General features: G+C 35.7%; 1 protein-coding gene across 2 annotated transcripts in view; it reads right to left on the bottom strand.

Annotated features, from left to right (window-relative positions):
- LOC139141915 (phe13-bombesin receptor-like) overlaps positions 1 to 20450 on the bottom strand; it is a 94654-nt gene that overhangs the window by 52656 nt on the left and 21548 nt on the right. The window contains exon 2 of one of the 2 annotated variants that reach the window (XM_070711676.1): positions 1813 to 1948. The exons of the other annotated variant lie outside the window; for it this stretch is intronic. The gene's annotated coding sequence lies outside the window, so the exon portion shown is untranslated. The remainder of the gene's footprint in view (positions 1 to 1812; positions 1949 to 20450) is intronic. 2 annotated transcript variants of the gene reach the window in all.

The following is a 20450-nucleotide window of genomic DNA, read 5'->3' as shown; positions in this document are numbered from 1 at the left end:
TTATGCCATTTTTCTCTCATTTCTTGCACGGTGTGTCCGATTCCATAAATCCTACTTTCAACAAACCTCGGTTTGCCTCTGTAATATATTACGCTATACATGCCTAGGCACGAAAAGTCCCTTGATATTATCTACAAATACTTTGGGGAGAATCCGGAAAAGGCTTAGACAACGACTTAACAATCTCGCTATCTGAACAAGATACTGGCCCTTGTTGTAATAGCTTTATTTGCTCCCGGCAAAATTAATGACGTGATCTTGTAAAGAAACCCAAAGGAAATTTTGGTTTTGCAGGATAATTACTCATTAATTCCGACTGAATTGGAATTTCTGTGATGTCTGAAAATACAAATGATGGCTCGAACTAATACCGGGGAGGCCGGGCTGTATGTATAAAAGACATATTTTTTAAACAATGTGATGTATTTTAATGAAGGCAGGAATGACGACTGTGTTAAATCGATTAGCGATCTGACTTTAACCATTATTGGTAAGTGCACCTCAGTGGCATTATGTCCATCAATCGATATTGTGCATCATTCTAATCCAGTAGATATGCAATTCCATTTACTTCACGACAGAATAGATGTTCTAATTTTTCCAGTTGACTTATCTGCGGTTGAATATAACCGAGTTTGATAGTAATGAGTCTTCTGATTGGCCACTAACGCCAGCGACTTTCTCGTTTCGACTCGGATTGTCATGCTTCAACAAACGAGTGGACGAGTTCATGCCGTTGGCAATGTATATGTCCTCAGCAAATATTTGGAAGAATCAGAGCATAGCCTTCATTGTGATACTCGTCCGTTTTTGTATAAGAACTAAGTTTTGATCAATTTTGGTCGATATCGAATTTCCGAACATACTTCTGTTATGTTACACCTGGATATTGACATGTTTGGTTTGGATCCCTGCTTCACAGAATGATATTTTTGTGACATTATTTTAACATATGCTAGATAGCTAATCCAACAACTTGCAAGTTAATATTGCCTTTCTTTTTGAAGTTTCGTGTCCTTGTGATTAACGCACATGGCACAGCAGGATAATGCTAATTGCATAGGTGCGTGCGCTGCTAAAATTAAAGAATGTACTGCTCATAGTTAAGATACTCAACACAGAACAAACAGTGCATACAAAGCACCAGGAAAAAAGACAATTTCAATGAAATATTATCGCAAGACCATTTTTATGTACCCTGGTAAAATGTCTGGAAAAATACACATGAAAGCAAAAGGAACGCCGCCCATGCTGGAGAGAAACAGATGTTGAATGTGTTTGTGCAATCGGCAATAAGTGGTCTAATTTCCGATTCGGATACTGGATCAAAACACACTCTATTTTTACAAGAATGGGCTTTTTACTTGTGCATCACATGTTCGACTGAGTTTTTAACCCGAGGCTCTGGATTACCGTGTCTAGAGTTTTAATGTCGATGAGGACGAATTCACAGTGTTATTGACGTTACGTGTCCACAACATGTCTGTCCAATGGAAGCAGTACATAAATCTTTGCAGAAGCGCCGTACAAGAACATACAAATGTTCCCTTTGCCAGCAAGCGCTTGCCGTTAAAAATAATATAACCGGTTTGTCGCTTGTAATCTCCGTAAGATTATTTATGACGTATCGTCTCACTTTTTATTAACGGGCGTTATAAAAGTCACCTACCCTTCAAAGTTTGGATTATACAGGCTTTCAGCAGCTCGTGAGATTCTATGCTTTTGAAACTTTACACAGGAGATGGATTCATAGATAAAACAGGAATTAGTAAGACAACACGTTCCATAGCTCTAATGAAATTTAATACTCACGTTCCAAACTTTCCAGGACTTTGTGTCGTTTATCAGCCAACACGAACTAGTGTATGCACACACGGAGACCTTGCAATGATTTCAGTATCAATGTTGATGACCCTTCTTTTGAGATTAGCCTTTGACCTCTTGCGACCTGAAGACGATTCAGAAAAATTTGGTAAACGTACGTACACGCCTAACTTTCCGAGAAGTCAGGTACGGAAGGCAGCTCAGATACATGACATAATTTATGCTTACTTCGGGAAGGATTTCGAAATAAACCATGGCGCGTTTTTAGAAAAAAACTCTGTGTGCTGCAGTTTCATGCATAATTTAAATGCAATATGTGTAAGAAGATATAGATATACCGTACATATACTCATATCAAAAATACAAGAAAGTTAACATATACAGCCAGCACACTGAAGACATGTACATACATGGTTCTCTTAAAGTGAGTCTAAGACAATGACACCTCATACGAATTAAAATTTACACAAACTACAAGTCGTGACATTCGTGCGCTCAGTAAGACCAAACTAAAGTGAAAAAGCGCCTTGTTCTGGAGTGAAGCGAGTTTTAAACTATTTCTTTGGACACAGATAGTACTAATACTGCAGACACATTTTCGTCGAAAACCAATTTTTATTGCGTCATTACATGCTACGCTTAAGGCATTCACCTACTTTACTCTGTACTTCCAACAAAATATATAGGCATATACGTTATATAAGAAAGGTTTGTATGTTTTTTTTGTATTAAACACTTAAACACATTTGATCGTTGTTACCTCGGCTCATCTTAATCAAGCATTTTAAGTTTACATCCGTGCCTGGGCAGAGTAGTAAAGTTTTTATAGGTATCAAGTGATAATTTCAAACATGTCTGACGTGTCGGCCAACAAATTACAAACTTGTAAGTGTGGTGCACGCACACATCGACAATTACTTGTAACTACGTTTTATTCAGACTTGTTTACGGGTCAGTGACACTCGACATTTATTGCTTGTGATTCAGCGTCTACAAGAACATGTCCCATTGGTAGAAATCGAGCGACATACAAATTCTACATTCCTTTAAATATTGCTAATGTGAATTTGTTTATCGTTATCGTGGTTATAAATGAAATGTATGTACTTTACTATTCGCATATATACTGAGGGAATATGCACAATTTACAGTGACAGCTGTGGTATGGGGCACGAAAAATACCTGGGTGTTCAGAATACCGTTAACCTGTTTTCTAATATAAAGACGACCGTAAATGGTTTTATATATATATATATATATATATATATATATATATATATATATATATATATACACGTTATATATATATATATATATATATATATATATATATATTTATTTATATATATATACATATATGTAGCTATTAAACTTACTGTCAAAGTCTGGGCATGAAAATTGACAGCAAGAGGGTTACTATAATTGGGGGACTTTAAATACAGAAAATGGGCTGGCAGGGACATTCATATAAATTAATAAATGTAACAGATACAGCTAGTTATATCCTGTGTTTGTTTTCATTCGTTGAACAGTATACCTCCTTGACTCCATTGTATAATACATGGATATTTTTGGTAAAATTTCGATATCATATTTGTTGTAAATCTAAGAAGTTTGGTCACCACATTCTGGTATATTCAGTTGTATCAATTGTCAAATACATATACACAGATATAGCTATATACATACATACATACATACATACATACATACATACATACATACATACATACATACATACATACATACATACATACATCTACATATCTATATCTAGATATCTAAATAGATTTCTAAATAGATTTGCTCGCCGTTTTTATATATTTGAATCTCTCTAATGTCATTGCCAATAGAGGGGCTCTGAAAATGTTGCCTAATGTTGAGATGGTTGGGGCTGCAAAATGAATTAATTAAATGTATTTTTTCTTCCAACCTAATATTTTGTTGAGCGATCGCTGATGAAATGTTTTTACGAATTGCTTTAATCCGGTGTTTGTCTAGTGTTGTTACAAACGATCCCCTTTGATTCGATGAAAAGTCATTTCTCACGTAATTTCCCATGTGAAGCAATGTTTTCTTTGGCATCACATTGAAATTAATTTGCTTCGTTCAGCATCTTGGATTACTGTCCATGTTCTATTGACACACGTTTGTGTCGTTGATGAATGCCTGGCTTCAGCTACATATTAACACGAATCGCATTCGCGCTCGTCTGCTCTTGCATTCAAAGAGAAGTTCGACACGCAACCAGGGGTATTTCTATAGATGATTGCTCTCCAAACATCGTACAGCTGGCTTTATTACACACGAGATAGCATTTGATAACGGTGAACCAGTTTCAGAGCCGCGGGTGCCGTCTAAAAACGGTTCGATTTTAGCACACTCTGAATTAGATATCCCTTTCAAGCTGTGTACGATTAAACGTTTCTATTTTGCTATCTCCTCGCAATACATAAAGCGAAATACATAAAACCAAATCTCAATGTCATAAGATAGACAGCGGCGCGGCGTTTTTCATATCGATAAAAACCCCGACAGCAAGATATCTACCAATTGTAAAGCAACAACCACGCCGACATAAATGTGAGGCCGGTGTATCGTCAGACTTTACCGCTGTAAGATGACACGTGTCATGCTTTTTATGAATATTGTAAAGAACTGTATTTATCCACTTGGTTGATGCTGAATAATTGTTACCGGTATTTCTTCTGTAATTCAATACACCAAATAGAGCAGAATATTAAATATTAATTGCAATATCTATCCATAATTCTCGGTAATTTCAAGTGTTGAAGGTAGTAAAGGGCGCTGAGATTATTTTCACATGTTTTAGTCGAGTTGCCACATAAAATGAGGTTGTATCCGTACTGTCTGGAGATCTCGTCTTAATGTGCTCGTGGTATAGGAATACCAAAATCAGAGAACAGACGGTATGACACCTGAATTTAATCTACGAAAGCTGCATTTCTTGACGTCTTTTCTGTGTAGGTTAGATTGCAAAACATAACCTTAGGTTAACACGGGGTGAAGTATAATCTTCAGACTGCAGATAGCAAAGAAAAAGTAATGATGTCGGGTCACGTTCTATGGCCGTGTAAAGTATACCAGAAGAACTAATACGGGATGGGAAACATGACTGTGAAAGATAACAATGTAAAGGAGGTTGCTTTAAGAGCGGCGGAGTAGCTATTGGGAAAACCTAATTATTTACTTTTCTTCAAAGCAAATCTTTTATTCACCCATGTGCACCTAATCTGCACCTAGTTCCAAACATTTTATTTTACATATTTTGTGGCGAGTTCAAGAAGCAGTTAAACAATGACATTTTACAATTTGTATAATCATGGTTACTTTATTTGCATTTATTATTTCTCAACTTAGTTACGATCGAGATATTTCGCACTCAAAACTGTTACCCGTAAAATATTTGATATTGTAACATGTGTCAACTCGCTCTATGCACTGCAACACGTTTAATGATTATTACAGGATTTTAGCGATTAAATCACAACAAAACGCTGGTTATGATCTCCAGAAATAATATAGTTATTTATCATTCTCTAATATTTCATACAAACACAATATCAAATATTTTACGGGAAAACAATTTTGAGTGGTTAGGGCACTGGTTTAACTGTCAGAGGATGGTGAGTTCGAGACCCAATAAGTCGAGAGTAACAGACTCACTGTTGGAGATGGTGAGTTCGAGACTCTAGCACGCTGCTGTGCCCTTGAGCAAGGCACTTTACTCCCCGTTGCTCCAGTGAGAGTGGGTAATGGGTACCTGATTCTGTAATTGGGTTCGCCTGTTGGATGATGCATTGAATAGAAAAAAAAAACAAAAAATAAAAACAAAAAAGCTAAACAAACAAATGCCTTATCTTACTCTGTACAAAGCCCTCCAAACACCACTGAATATTAAATCGAAAGTACTCTTAAAGAGTTGATAATGTTATTTATCTATCTCTTTATTATCCTTTTGTCTAAGGCTTTAAACAATAAAAGGCAGGTCGGCTTCCCTTGACTCTATCTTCCTATGTCTGATATCTATGCATTCAAAAGATATTATTGTCGTTTTTTTCGAGACGAATATATGATCGAATTTGCACTGGACCAATGAATTTTCCTTTATGAGAAGATTCACTGATATTGATGTACATAAACAGTTCTTGCCATCTTTTTGATATCGTTGGCGCCATTGATTTAAGTGAAAGGTTGAGACCCTGACGTTGCAATTCAACTCAGTGGGCAGTCACGATAACAGCCTAGGTTTTACCACTGCGTTTCCATGAAGTTCAATCTCCACTCTATGATTTCACGTTGAGAAATAGTAAATACATATTATTTACCATAGTGACCACGTCAAACGTTGGTTCGTTGTCTTGTCAGGAGCCTTAACGAGTGAAAAGTGTTTACAATTAGTAGCTTGCTGCACTCAATTTCTAGGTTATACAACTACGGGTGCGAATATTGATTTCGGGTTTATTAAATCCTTTACTGCCGTCGGTTTGCAGATGGCGAACATCAAACTTTCTGTTATCCGTTATTCGCTGCCAGCAGCAATTGAAGAAAATAATTGCCTTTACAGACCGTTATCGTTTTGGTGTGAATGTCCGATGGAATTTTATTTACGCATTTGAAAGTTGTGTACATCAATAAAAAAATTATGCACTGTAGATATCAATTCAGAAGCAAACACTGGCTTGTTTATTAGCCTCGAATCCTATATCATGTATAGTTACCTATTGCGTTGGTGTTGCTTTCATACCATGTATCGACAAATACATTATATATATATATATATATATATATATATATATATATATATATATATATATATATATATATATATATATATATATATATAATATACACAAACACTCCCGCACAAACACTCAGTGAAACCTGTTTATTAAGGACACGTTAAGGAGCAGAAAAAAGTGTCGTTATTAGAGAGGTGTAAAAAATAAACAGGTAAATTCTAAATGGTAAATTTTGGCTTGATAAATCTGCCCGTGATGAAGAGGTGTTCTGAATAGAGAGGTATCCGAAAGGACATGTTTCATTATATATATATATATATATATATATATATATATATATATATATATATATATATATATATATATATATATATATATATATGCCGAAGTATACCCTTGTCTTCATGGATAATGACAGTGCTCGCTGCCAAAAGTGGAGCTTCATAAAAAGTATTTACAAAGTAATAATATCAGACGAAAATATTTTGTTTGTACTGTTCCTTAAGGTCCTATGGTAGTTGTTATTCTTAAAATTCCATGATCGATCCCCTTTAATTTATTCAAGCTCAAGTGGATGAATTAATTTTGATAGAGCAATAAACTATTGCTAAATATAGCAATAACTGAAACATCTCTCAGATAATGTTTTCATAATACGAGATTTTTGTTCAAACATTTCAAAGTATAGCTTTGCTATTTTTCATTGATGTATCAGGTGGCCAACTGTAATGTATGTTTTCTGCAATCGGCCTACGGCAGACCTAATGACTTACCAGGATTTTGATAAAAGTTAGTGGGGGATAGAAAATTTGACACACGTAGACGTATGTTTATGACGCTCCTCATTACAGTTTAGCACATACGAAACATTGTTTTTAAGTTCCTACATTAATGGAAAAATGACTTAGCTTGAGATATTCGTTACATTTCATTTTGGCTCATCTATTCTAATCAAGTGAATAAAACAATCAATAATATACCAAACAATAGATCTCGATACATGTCACAATAACACTATTTACGCTTGGTTGAAGTCACTGTGGTAAAGCCTTGTACACCTTATAGACAGATATAGCTCACATATACAAAGGCACGTTCATAGTGTATTTAAAAATTGACAATGGATATAGAATAAACTACTTAAAAACATTCAGCTTGTACACAAATGACCGTTATTGCTGCTGGCTTTAAACAAGTTTATGGCATATCTCTCATTTATAGACGCAAAGCTTATCCCTTCAGTTGTATAGGACGTCTATCATATTTCTTCATGAAGGGCAAAATGAATGGAGACATACTAGTTTAAGAAATCAATTACTGTGTCAGTTTTTACAGTGCCACTGCACTATGAATATAATCAGAAAGTGTGTGTATTTGTCATATATTTATATTTTACTTATGACTTAAAATTGTAAGCTTTGACCCTAAATAATAAAAGATCGGTATAAAGTACAATTCCCATATTCTGCCATGCATTTGTATCATGATTGAAATGACTGTGATCATATTGACCTCTTTTCCCTTAATTGTCTGGCAATAACTCAGGTAATGAGAGCGGGCTGTAATAAGGTCATGTTAATGAAGCAATATAACCTTATGGTTAACAGAGCAGGGGCTCTCTGGCAACGTTTCTCAGTTCATATAAAATACGAACTTGTTATGGTTAAGTCGGAAAGATAATTAGATTAGGTTGTTAAGGTAATATGCCCATGTTTCTAAGGGTGTTTCAAAGGTCAACAAGACGTCTTCGCAAGACATCACACTTCGGCCTTTGGTGCATGTATATTTAACATAAAATGTATAAGAACCTTCTTTAAGATAAATTCTACGTGATAAATACCCTGAAAAATAGCTAAACTCATTTTAACCTCAGACTTAAGCACACTATAATGAGCTCATCAGTTTTCTCTAGAGAAAAATGTTGACTCTGTATTTGAAGCTGGCACTAAACATTACATTAATAAAGTTGTTTCCCCTCTGAGGCAACCCTGATGCTAAAACGAGATACAGTAACTTACAAAAGGCATTTTAAAGTTGGCGCTTCAACATCTTATTGTTGATAAGTAGTCCAAGTTCGCAAAGAAACTGTCAATTCAAACGATCGGTTTCCAATGTTTATATAGCCTGCGCCGTTTTGAACTAATCTCTAGCCATAAAGTATGAACACGAGCTGTTTGTAAATTTATTCATAAGCAGCTGCAAAGGCCTGAAAACTACATGAGTTTTACCGCTTCAAAGAAAACGTGCTAAGTAAACGATGGCCGATAGATCACACCTTGATTTTCACACTGAGTCTCTTATTTTAAAAAGTGAAAATTGCAGTATGCATGCCACATTGCTTAGGATAGATGTAACTTTTGTGTTTGTTTTACATACTCTTTGATAAGAGGTATATTTTTCTGTGTTCATTGTAGGCATGTCAAATACCTCTTCAACATATTTTTGTTTGCGACCATTCTTTAGGAATTTCTACGGATAACGTTCGCTCCACTTTTGTTCAAGAATTTCAAACATTGATCGATGAATCTGTACAAACGGATGTCGTCATAGGCTAGAGGTAGTGAAAAAGATTTTCAGGCAGTTTTTGGGAAGCTCTAGATCATTCAGTCATCAACTGAGACAGCTACGGAAAACAGGAAACGCATGCAGTATTATCCAGTGTAACCCTGCTTTCAGCGTGAAACTACTTAGCGCATCGGGTGGAAAATGTCTTTGCTCCTTAGAAGCATTTTCTCCAAGCAATCTACACTTCACACAGAAACTTCAAAAAGAGCCATGTTCTAGTGAGTCACAGCTGCATGGAAAAGTGTTTGCATTATGGTATTACACTGACAATACACTTTTTACTCAATACCTAGCAAACTCGCCTTTCGAATTGAATGTACTTATGAAGATAAATCTTACGGTCTTCTGACTGGATTTGCCAACGGAACAGTATTGTTATATGCAATCCCCAAAACTTCGAATTCTCAATGGTTACTGTTTTTGAAAAATGCGCTATCTCCTCGACACAAGCTACACAAGTTGACGATTTAGGTTTAACCAACAAGAGCCATAGAGTCACGGGTGTTTTAATATTTAGAAATGGTATATGGCTCAATGCTATATGGTCCCAGTTATTTAAAAATGAAGGAATATGTTCATGCTCCCTAGATAGGACTTTCCCATAATTCTTTGAATAAAAATAATGCGATTCACATGCTATCGCAATTCAAATGATATGAAAGAATATTGCTTAATTTATGGTTATCCTCAATTTTTTATGAAATCTTATTCAAAGCGAATCAAGTTGAAATTGCTTACCACATTGCTACAATATTTCGTACTGATATGACACCAGCAATTGTGAAAAATGTGACTCCTGTCTGGGAGTTTGTCTGTAGCAGTTGTTTAAACTTGCCTGCTTAAAACTTACAAGTACAAATATTTGATGACTATATGCTTGCTGTTTTGTCTTTTTTTCGTGATTGTATTTACATTTTAAGTAAAGGTGTGTATGGTGCGTCATGATAAATCAACATAACCATTCAAAATATGTTGGGCAATTAATTCCTACATGGTAGCCGAGAAATTTACTTGACACAGGCACAGTTCATTGAAATCTCACATAGACAATTTGCACCGCTCTTTTCAGTGATATAAGCTGCCGTGTGATTGCTTACAAGTATTTGTATACTACAAGAACATTCTGGATTCACTGCAGTAGCATATGCTTGATGTGATAAGTGGCATAGTTTAAAACGTTGACAAATTTCTTCGATAAAGAAAAACGAATGCAAGACATGCGTGTCTTTATTAAGGTGTCATTTAACCTTTAACGGGTTTTCACTTCATTATCGCAGCAGTGGCGGCCCTTTTCAACGATTCACGACCTCGGTATTACACTCTTATTGTACATTTAGTTTTACTGGCAATCAGCAGTGTGACCTTACGAGGTTCCCAAGGGGCGAGGTGACTTAGATTTCATCAAGTCTGACGTCTCACACAGAGATTTTATGGAAAAGAATTAAATTATGTTCAGTAAATATTTGACATTTCCGCGTTAAAGTTAACAGGTCGGCTCTTTAAGAGAGAGAAGGGGCCCTTTCCTAACAGCCATTTTCAGTTCAATTATTTTCAATGTCAAATTAGATTATTACTGCAGGTTGCAAGCAGCAGCTAGTATAACACACTTAAAAACAATAGGCGCTTTAATATTCGCTTTACACGCCGGCAGCCTTTACAAGCTCAAAACATATTTGCACTCGTCACTATCAGCACACCATACATAGCCATTTCGTCTTTGCTGTCACTTTAAGCAAGATGCATTCTTTCTATCGAAAGAAGGAAAATTTCCTGATATTTATGTGATAAGAACAAACACACCTAGAGTAAGTCTGGTTTCCAAAACGTTGTTGGAGATTTCAATATTCTAATATTACATGAGAATCATCATCGGAAAATGTGTGCATGCCGCCAAACGATATCATCAACTTCCTTTAAATTATAAATTCAATATGGATCAGGACTATTTACTGCCAACAAGAAGAGAGAACTTTCTTGACCTATGTTTGTGTAACATTGACAAAGTAAGCGTCGGGGTTGGAGAAAATATTACATCTTATCATTAGTCAATGTCGAAATTATTCCAAGGCAATAAAAAACCTGTAAAATTTGTCATTACACAGATTCATAAAATTTACAATTTCAAGGAAGCCAACTGGGAAAATTTGAAATCCGATCTTGCAAACATTTCTTGGATCGATCTTCTTTTGGTACCCTTGATGAATGTGAGGAGACCTTCTATGATCTAATTATGTCAGGTATTAGAGACATCAATATGTCAGCTATTAAAGACAAGGTGCAGTGAATCAAACTTCGCCGCCATGTCCTCCCTGGTATGATAAAGACCTAATCGAAGCATTGAAACTGAAAAAACTCTGACATCATGCCAAAAGACGTATACCTGTCCCTGAGAAAGTACAACTCTTTGAGCAGGCTCGTACCTCATCCCAGAAATTGGCGAAAATGAAATACAATGATTATGTTTTGTATGTTGCAGCAGATGACACGAACAATTTCAAAGCGATTGTTCTCCTTTGCTTCAGTCTGTATAAAAGGAACCAAGTCGCTTATATATCCGGGTACTATAGAATTGGATTGGCATGAAGCTTGTGATAACCAACCTCGGGCCCGTATCTTCAATACGTTTTTATGAACGTCTTGTCATAACTGATGACATAAATACCATTAATAAATCAGATACTTAATTTCACGATCCTTTGTGTAAGTTCACTATATCTATGTCAGAGGTTAAGTCCCAACTTCTGAACCCGATTGAAACCACTGCATTTTCTAGACTGGGTTGATAGCTCTGCTGGTGGACAGAATTTTCCCCGAGGCTGTCTTTTACCCAGTTTAAGCGATGTATTCATTGCTTCGCTTCGATAAAGATTGTGTGCGATGTATGATTGTGAGCATACGGGCATGAGTGCTTTACGAACTCTACAGCGTGTATAGGGGTCGCAGTCTCAAAATTTGTAACATCTTAGCTCAGTTATTGAACCAATCATTTTTGAGATTGGGGATTTGGCCGAGCAGTTTTGTCTGTGGCTTCTCCGGTAGGTGATTGGGTACCGTACGTTGTGAGTTCGAACCCGACCGAAACCACTGTATATTATGGCCTTTATGAACATCGAGCAATGTGTTACGATAGTTTGTTATCTTTCCGTTCCACTAATTTTCATATTTAATCTGTCTATTCGTGAGGGAGTTTTCCCGACAAAGAGGAACAAAGCTTTAGTCGAACCTATACACAAAAAGGGTACAAAACATACTTTAGAAATTATCGCCCAGCGTCCCTCTTATCATTTGTCTCAAAAATGTGTGATAAAATGATATCAAGGCGATTATATAACCATGTAAAGTGTGTTTTATCTGAACAAAGCATGGTTTTCTGCCTGAGCGATCCTCCAAGCCTAATCTATCTGTCTTGCTCAATGAAGCTCGAATTGCTGTTAATGAGGCAAAACGGTTAAATGTCATATGCACAGGTTTTTCGAAGACATTTGAAAAAGTCAATCATAAATATTAAGTATACAAACTTGGTAAGTATGGAATAGAAGACACCCCCTGACTGGTTTGCTAGCTACCTAACTGATAGATCCCACGTAGTTGATGTTAAAGGGTATAGATCAGATCCTGTTTTAGTTAAGTCAGGGGTTCCACAGGGTTCACACCTAGGACCATTGTGTTTCATTCTTTATTTGAATGACACTTTTGGCAATTTTTAGTGGGGCTCACTAGGCGATGCAGATGATCTGAAGTTGTTTAAGATAATACGTAGTGTGAATGACTTGTTCAATGTTACAGGACGATATCAATCACTTGTCCACATGTTGTGAGAGATGGAAAATGCAGCTTGATTATGTAAAGTGTGAAGTACTTCCTCTTTCTTTGAAAAGATTGCCAATTTACAGGGCTTGATTGACGTACACAATTTGGAGACAGTTTATAGTTACAGTGATCTGGGAATGACAGTAGACACCAAGTGAACTTTTACAACCCATGTTGCTTGCATCATTACTGATACTCGAAGATTACTTGGCACGCCAAAAAGGTTTGCGTAAAGGTTGTCCGTGCATACCCTCCTTATGGTTTACAAAATTCATGCATGCATCATGCATGTATGTATGTATGTATGTATGTATGTATGTATACAAAACGTTCGTCAGAACTAAACTTGAATATACCTCAGTTCTTTGGAACAGCATTGACAAAGAGTACCCAGACAAGCTAGAAGCTGTTCAGTGTACTTTTTTTAAATATCCGTATTATGTTGTAAATGTAAGATTTGATAATTATTCATATCGTGATCTCTGTGCTGAATTTAATTTACCATTGCTGTCTGAAAGATGCCTATCTTTTGACCATTTTTTCAAATCAACTAATGCCCTCAGCCAGCCGATTTTCAATTTACATATTCCCTAGCGATCATTTAGACAGAAATGAACATTTTATATCCTTGAAGCTGGTGGTAAGTCATATTTACCTGCAGTTCACCTTTTAATCGCATTTCAAAGCTTTATAATAGTTTTATCAATGTCTACCAATTTTACTTGTGTCTGCTTCGAGTTTTAAAGGAAAGGCTGAAAGCTTTTATTTTTCATTTTTTGTTTTGTACTGGTTGTGTGTCGTTTGTTTTAACTGGCTTTCTTGTCCTGTAATAGCATTTTATGTGATTTTACTAAAATCCTCCTGCCAGTGGGGATGTATATGATTTTTAATGTATCACATCTGTGTTGCAGTTCTAAATAAATAAATAAATATACCAGTCGATAATACTGGCCTATGTATATTTGCTTTTACATTTTGTTGTGAACCATCAACCTGCGTGCTACTACGAATTTCGTAGTAAGGGGTTTATGTTGAGATAAAATGGAAAGATGTTTGACATGTTGGTATGTATTTTACGGTCTGAAGACTCTAATAAATTGAATCCTACCCAATTATTTCACAATCAGCACTTGTCTCTACCGTGGCATACCATTAGTCTCATGATATAATCCAATCTGTAAATCGATTTACAATAACTAGACATAAATATATCATTCAAAGTTTCTCGAAAGTAGAAACCTGTTCATTGCCGCAAATGTCGAAAAAAGTGCCCATTACTTCTAGAACACGCGGGCATATTTTGGCACACACTTTGCCTCAGAGTGTTAGCTAGTGCGTTAATGTACAGGGCAGTACTTTCATCATACAAGTGGACATTTTTATGACTTGCTTGAAGACGCGAAAGGAATGAAATGATAGCAGTCGCTAATGTCGGGGTTATTCCTTGAAAAAACGAATGTGCATTTAACCGGCCATGGGCTATAAAGTGCTCTATAAGAGTATAAAATGAAGCTGAATTTAAGGAAGACAGTTACTCGCCATATATCCTAGCCTCGTAAATGTATCTCTTACTTTGTATTAGTAATCACAATATTTCAACGATCCGCGTTTAATTTAGATTCCCGTCATTTTCCAGCGTCTCGATAAAGGAGCCTTTTACATGACAGAATACTAAATTGACCGTTCTCTCGACAATTATGCCATGATCATCAAGATGCTGTGTCTGTAGTTTGTCGATAGATGAATGTACTCGAATTTATTGGTATGTGTATGTCTAGTAAAGAAGTAACGTTTCAAAGGGAACTGTTTCTTCTTCCTAATTCTCTTGTGTACAAGTGTGCCTGTTCTTACGATTAAACACAGACGCTGTTCTCATTAGAATATTTCAGAGTTGGAAATCCCGCGAAGGCTAGAATGAATATGTGTCATATACAATGTGACGCCGATTGAACTTAGATTTATCGAAAGAGGTCCATCGTATTTAACAAAGACTCGAACACGATTGTAACTAATTTGGGACAATTTTAATGTTGATTTAATCTTCAAATGTAAGCTCATCTGCTTTTGTTTATAAGTTACACACTTGTTTTATGAGTAATTTGTAATATTGCAACTTTCAGCAATGGGGCACCCAACACATTTGAGAAATTGGAAAAAATATGAAGATCCAATTATCCCAAATTAGTTCCGATCGTGATATCGACAAATGATACTCGTTTGTTTTAATTTCGATAATCAGGCGAAGCGTGCTTTTAACAATCTAAGGGTCCAGTTATATATTGGAAGACCTTATATTTTTGAAGTACTACATTGTTCTACCCTGGTTGAAATATTTGCAACCTCGCTTTTCAATTGAAAATAGCCCTTCAATCGAAAATAAACAAACAAAATACGTTATGCATGCAGTATACATTGACAATACACTTTCACTGACTTTTTCGATTAATTGCCTTCAAACAGTTTCTTTGACAAGCGAAGGTACTGCAGCTCATTAGGAAGCAACGTCCGCATGTTTGTAGGGGACGCCTAGCGTGAACTTCATGTGATCAACCGTCCAAACTCTGAATTCGTGTAATGAGCCCTGCTTGTTTAATAACCTAGGGGTGGGGGGGGGTTAGTTCGCATTCGTTGGACGTCTAGGTCAAATCGTGAGAGTCAGTCAAACCATCTAAGGATATTGTTTGTAATGAAGCTTTATAAATAGTCAGCAGTATATATTCCATCCCTTCTCGTACGATATTTCAATTATGACCTTACGGACAGTTGTAGACATCCATACACTAGCTGTAATATTCAATCGATTTCTTTTCTCCTACGGGATGTGCTGCGACCGGCATAGTGCACAACAACAACGAATCAGAGTGTATGTTTATGTATCCGAAAACTCAAAAACATGTTAACTCTGTATTTCCCGAGGCCGAGAGATCGATGATATTCTTGCTTTTGAGCGTACCCATGATTGTAAAGTGAAGTACTTGTCTGTACGACGAAGAGGTCTGTATCAAATTAAAGCAAAGTGCACCTTTGAGACCAATGTCGGCGATAGTAAAGTTGTCCAAATTCTTCCCGTGACATTGAAGTTGACGGTGAATAACCTCAACAAGAAAAGAGACACATACAAAAGCGTACAAGGCAAAGGCGATAGAAGGTTCTTCTATGCAATTCCTTATCACTGAATCATTTCACATTATAATTTAATAATGTAACGAGTTTTTTCCGCAATGCCTTAAACAACATAATTAAAAGTTTCTCACCTGTAATTGTAATTAAATGGGAGGAATCTAAAGTAAATATTTTACTTGAAACTCAATGAACTTAACCATTGACACTAATTCTGTTTTGTCAGTAATATTCGGGGATGGGATGTAGTGTTTGTAACTTGAGTCTTAATAAGGGAGTATTTACCGTCATGAAGATGCATATCAAAAGTTTGGAGTGCATTTACTTCAAACATTATTTTTGCGAAGCACTTTAATGCACGGAAACGTACATAGTTACCTAAATACATAACATATGCTTCATGCAGTCAGGCATAATATAAGCATGCATGCATGCAAACATACATAGATACAAAGATACAAAGATACAAAGATACAAAGATACAAAGATACATACATACATACATACATACATACATACATACATACATACATACATACATACATACATACATACATACATACATACATACATACATACATACATACATACATACATACATACTGGGACCTCAGTTCATAAGTAAGTGGTAAAATAATGACAAAAATGTAATATTCATCAGTTTAGAATAATTCGGCCAAATGCCAGTAAAATTTGAAAACTGGTATGTCCTCACTGTAGTTGAAAGTTTATTATAAAACAAATTGCTCGCGTTTTGTTCGTCGATGGCTAACCAGCCGCGAAAAAGGGCAGTTACCCTCGATGGCTAAATACCACAACACGTCATTAGTCCTACGTACGTCGGCTACGGGCACGCGAAGTAACAATTAACAACTGAAGGATCTAAACAAGTCCCCGCTTAAGGTAATAAAATATACAAAAAATATATGACAATTATCTGCTTGATATATTTGACCTTTACAATTTCACGCATTTACTTTGTAACATTGCTATTTATCTCGTTATACGATCAGCAACGCCAGTTACCATCACCGTCCTATTTTACAAATAGCGTTATCTGGCATTCGCCTTGGTTGCATACGCAGTGCCAAACGTGACATATAGAAATGTCATGAGGATGCATTAATAGGAACACCACTGTTCTCCAAGATAGGAAACTTTCCAGCACTTTCCCTATGAAACCCCAGCTGTTTGTGCTGTAAAAGCTTGAAGCATAGGTTCCGGTAAAGTGGATCGGAAAAATTAACATAAACGCGAAGGGACTCCCTCACATGTCTGTTCGCGCCCTTTCCCACTTTGACACTGACATATAAACCTTGACAACTTTTGCATTCTCATTTTCATTAGTAGTCGAGTGATCGTGCCTGTATATATATATATATATATATATATATATATATATATATATATATATATATATATATATATATATATATATATATATATATATATATATATATATATATATATATATATATATATATATATATATATATATATATATATATATATAACTTAAATCTTCGTGAGAGGCAGAGTTGTGAAGGTCGCATAGACAAAAATGAGCTATTGTTGGCCCTCAAATAAACTGATAACGGTCGTTCGCCTGGAACGGATGGCATTCCAGCAGAATTCTACAAAGTCTTTTCGAATGCGATCTCTGACAGTTTGGTCAATTCCTTGAATTCAGCCATAGTTAAAAATCAGTTTTCAATTTCACAACGAAGAGGTGTCATTCCGCTTATTCCTAAAAAAGATATGAACCCATGGTATCTTAAAAATTGGAGACCTATTTCGCTCTTAAATGGTGACTACAAACTTGCTTCAAAAGCCATTTCATTTCGTATACGTAACGTTCTTCCATCTATCACCAACCCCGATCAGACAGGTTTTGTTAAGTCCAGGTACATTGGTGAAAACATTCGTACACTCATGGAAATTATTGTAATCACCGAAAGAGAAGAAATTCCTGGTTTAGTTTTTTTACGGTTGATTATGAGAAAGCTTTTTGATTCTCTTGCCGATATGCCTTTCGCAAGACCCGCTCTTGGAAAAAGTTATGGATTTAGCCTCTAAAATTATTAGAATTTCAAATTGCAAATATTATAAATAGTAACGCTACCAAGCTATATTTAGTTTCATACTCACTTTATACTATTCACTCAACAACGGTACATAAATTACCTACCCGTTGACGTTGTAATAATGAAGACATAGTCCCCCTTCCCGCCGTCTCTCTTTCACCTATCTCTTTACATTTTGGGCAAATTCTATCTCTTCTGATTATACAATTATTGGAAGGTTACACAGTAACTCGTAAAATAAGGTGAGGCTTTGAATCAATTAACAAGGTTTCGAAGGATCTAGCCGTGCTCTTAATTAGGTACCCTGAAATAATCAATTCATGTTACAAATTTGTTATTATTTTTATTATATGGCGTCCTGGCTGGAAGGATGAAATGAATTAAGGCCACCAAACACGGTGTCATCCATAACAATCGTGGGAAGTGTGAATCAGAGGTATATGAAATTCCTTGAAATGTTACAAAAATAAGGTAGAATGCGCGGCGGTGACAGATATTCGGAAACTTTTTCTTTAACACTTTGTGGTCCACGGTTTGTCAGAGCTTATTTTCAAGGTCTTTGGGAAACAAAATTTTTGTTATCCTAGGTTTTCTAAAATCGAACGTGTTGTTGTCCCCAAAGATTTAAACAGGGATTGTAGTCATTTCGAATTTCAAATATCGGTAAATAAATGTTAACTTCCTTAATTACAACGCTTTGCATGGTGACCACTGATTTAATTTGTGATTCAGTAAGAGAATCGTTGAAAATTTCAATTATAGGAAAATATTTTGAAAAGTTTAAAGTCTTTCATTTTTAAGGCGCATACTACATTACAGCAATTGAGGTCACACTGTAGTCATCTATTGTTGATATCACTGTACAGTATTCATGGAATTGCATTTGCCATAAACCAATTAATGCAGACGTTATGTTTCTAGGATATAAATAAAGCTAAACAAAAAAAATTACCCGTAGCAATTTAAAAATATATGCACGTTGTCAAGTCGATGCAAAAGATGATTTATACAAAAACTCTGAAAAGGAAAAGGTAGACCATATCAACAAAACGGTTGTCGACTATCGTCATGCAATTTTCGCTGAAATCACCCTACTTACATTAGAAAATATGAGTACATTCACATGTTGTAACACGTATCTTGTATTTATCCACTTATAAGCTATGTAAATAATACACTTGTTAATTAATGCTGATGTTATTATGCAGCGTTTTAAACACAACCGTTCTTGATTTAAAGTCATTGCTCGTGGTGTACAGATTGGGGCTTCCGCTCGAACCATTATCACACGTCGGCCGATGATTACTTGTCTCTTCTTGAAACCCAGCCAACCTCGAAAATTCGGGGTAAGCCAACGTTCCAATATATGCCAAGCGAAAGTTTTGAATAGTGATAAAACGTACCCATAATCAAACGCATTTGTCTTGTTCTATACTTGCACTCACGGCAGCGTGTGGGTTTGCCCCTTTTCCATTTAAATTTAGGGGTGTCTGTGCAATATTTTTGATAAATCAATTTGTCTGTGATGAATAAAATTTTATAGGTCATTCGTATTACTGTCTGTGACTATCCGATTACAGACTCCTAAGGAGAAACTGCTTGTGAATCGAGCAATCCCTATGCAATTGCAATGTTTTCCTTTGTGGTTTAAACAATACGTCTGCATTACGTTGGTGTCGTACAAAAGCTATGTTTGCTGGTAAAAACACTTCAAATAGCACCTTTCCGAAGGCAGATTCTCTTAGAGGATTAGAAAAAAAGGGGTATATATATATATATATATATATATATATATATATATATATATATATATATATATATATATATATATAGCAGTAAATGTATTCTTAGCTCAACACTCTTATATATGTATGATCAGGACGTACTATTCTATTTGTAGTTGGCGTTAAAATTTGATAAATAATATTTGTTTTGGTGGCGACACTTTGAAACCAACTCCGAGCGTTTGTTACATTTTATCAATGCTGACAAATCTACACTGTTAAACAAACGCTCGGAGTTGGTTTCAAAAAGTCGCCACCAAAACAAATATTATTTATCAAGTTTTAACCCCACCTACAAACAAAATGGTACGTCCCGTGTTGAGCTAAGAATACTTTCACTTCCTCTGTCCGATGATTGCAGGATGCATTAAACTTAACTTTGTACTTGAAGTAATTTGTGTTATTATTTATAACGCTCTACTTTAGCATCGAGCACTGTAATTTCCCACGAGGACATCTGTATACTTCGAGATATATATATATATATATATATATATATA

This window comes from Ptychodera flava, chromosome 10, assembly GCF_041260155.1.
Source record: "Ptychodera flava strain L36383 chromosome 10, AS_Pfla_20210202, whole genome shotgun sequence".
Lineage (NCBI taxonomy): Eukaryota > Metazoa > Hemichordata > Enteropneusta > Ptychoderidae > Ptychodera > Ptychodera flava.
Note: the sequence above shows the minus strand (reverse complement) of the source record. Positions and strands in the feature narration are given on the sequence as shown.